Below are 1,008 nucleotides of genomic sequence, written 5' to 3'. Positions count from 1 at the left end.
GTGGCTCCCATCGGGAGTAGGAACACTTCCACCACACCTTACATGGTATACAGAGCCACGCTCTTCCACAACATCTAGCGATACAGAAAAACGAATCTCTCGCTATCGATCGTACCATGGCGTCCTCCTCGAGCGCTACCTGCCTCAATCTCGGTGCTCCACCAACCGAGAGGCTGACAAGGGGGAACTACCTCCTCTGGAAGGCGCAAGTCTTGCCGGCCCTGCGAGGTGCGCAGGTGACCGGCCTGTTAGACGGCAGCGACGCCGCACCGCCAAAAACAGCGCAGATCGAGCAAGCTGACAAGACCACGGCGATAGGGCCAAATCCCTTGTATGGGACGTGGCTTTCGAAGGACCAGCAGGTTCTGAGCTACCTACTGAATTCGCTCTCACAAGAAATTCTTGCACAGGTCATCGGTAAGGAGAATACCTTCGACCTCTGGACTGCTCTCACGACATTATTCGCCTCGCAATCTCAGTCCAGGATAACCAATCTGCGAATCGCTATCTCCAACACCAAGAAGGGCAGCATGTCAAGCAATGCTTTCATCGCCAAGATGAAGAGCCTCGGCGACGAGCTTGCCGCAGCTGGGCGCCCTATGAGCGATCCAGAGATGGTTGACTACATCCTCACTGGTCTTGATCGGGACTATGATCCCGTCGTTGCAGCAGTCGGCGCCATCAAGAACTCCATCACCGTTGATGAACTCTTCGCGCAAATCTCGGCCTTTGATCAAAGGATGGAGATGCTAGGTGATGGACCAGCAGGGTTTCGTTCGTCAGCAAACGCCATCTACAGAGGGCGAGGTTAGTACCACGGCAGAGGAGGCCGTGGGCGAAGTAACAGAGGGGGACGCGGTCGTGGGAACCGCCCTTCTCCCTCTCCTACTCGTGGCGGAGGCCATCAACAGCGTCCTCGACCACAACCACAACAACATCAACAGCAAGAAGGAGACTACCCAGAGTGCCAGATCTGTTACAAGTTCCATCCCGACGGGGCAAGAGCCT

At 55.9% G+C, this 1,008-nt stretch overlaps 1 pseudogene; it reads left to right on the top strand.

The window, feature by feature from the left end:
- The first annotated feature begins 596 nt into the window (after nucleotides 1–596).
- On the top strand, nucleotides 597–735 carry LOC125511838 (annotated as a pseudogene).
- The last annotated feature ends 273 nt before the right edge of the window (nucleotides 736–1,008 follow it).

The sequence above is a fragment of the Triticum urartu genome, chromosome 5 (genome assembly GCF_003073215.2).
Source record: "Triticum urartu cultivar G1812 chromosome 5, Tu2.1, whole genome shotgun sequence".
Taxonomy (NCBI): domain Eukaryota; kingdom Viridiplantae; phylum Streptophyta; class Magnoliopsida; order Poales; family Poaceae; genus Triticum; species Triticum urartu.
The sequence above is the reverse complement of the archived record's forward strand: the minus strand, read 5'-3'. Positions and strand labels throughout refer to the sequence as shown.